The sequence below is a fragment of the Rhinolophus sinicus genome, chromosome X (assembly GCF_036562045.2).
Source record: "Rhinolophus sinicus isolate RSC01 chromosome X, ASM3656204v1, whole genome shotgun sequence".
Taxonomy (NCBI): Eukaryota; Metazoa; Chordata; class Mammalia; order Chiroptera; family Rhinolophidae; genus Rhinolophus; species Rhinolophus sinicus.
The window spans coordinates 63,639,508-63,640,547 of record NC_133768.1 but is presented as its reverse complement, the minus strand read 5'-3'; positions in this window follow the sequence as shown (position 1 = coordinate 63,640,547).

Genomic DNA, 1,040 nt, shown 5'->3' with positions numbered 1-1,040 from the left:
GTGGAAACGGGGGCAGGAAAGGGCAGAGCATCAGCTCCCACAAGCTTCTAGAGCCTTGTCCCTGACAGAGGATATGCAACTCAATAAGCTCCATTCTTCCTAGTGCTTTCTCTTCCACCAGTTTCTACCAACAACAGCTCCTATGAGTCCAGAATCTGGTTGCACACATTTCTCTGCCAGGTGCACACAATATTGGCTCCATTTAGAAGTCCCCCTACGTGTGCCTAACCCTCTTTTAGGCCCTCTTCCATTTGGCCAGGCCTTGGCCTTAGGTTGCTTGGCTGTCCCCTAGCATCCAAGTTCTCTGCAAAAACTTCTCATACTGGCCAGTGCCTCTGTTGCCAGAATACTGCCTCTTAGCAGAAAGTAAAAGTTGGTGGAACAATTGGGATCTGAGACAGTATCGTCAAAGTTTGGCCTAAGTTAATGTGGACCACAGTTCTAAAGGTCTTCAGTATCTGAATGTGCATAAAGCTAAGCTTAGCTACAGTTTAGGAGAATTCCAACAGACTTAAAGGGCTGGGTCTGACATATAACCATAGGGGGCCCTGTGACCATTAGATCCACATGACCTGCAGGGTCCAGCAGCCCACAATCTTTACTGACTGAGAGGGCTGAGTCTGCCACGTGACCATACAAAGTACGTGTTCATATGATTCACCAACAATGATGTCTGCAGTGCTCACATGACTTAGAAGGTTGAGACTACCTCATGAGGCTAAGGTCCTCCTCACAGCAGGATCCATGAGAACTGCAGGATTCAAAAGTCTGTGATGTTCATGTAACTAGAAGAGCTGAGCCTACCACGTGATAATATGTGTCAGTCAGAGAGACCACATGACCTATGGGTTCAAGAGCCCATGGTACTGACCCGATCAATAGGTCTGGGCCTGCCCCATAGCTGTATCATCCACATGATTGCAGGATCCATGTAACCCCCAGCCCTTGGAGCCAGCAATGCTCACTTGATGGGAGGGTGGGTCTGGTAGGGAGTAGGGGGGTGGGGACGGCTGTCACTTGAAGATAAGGATCACATCCTC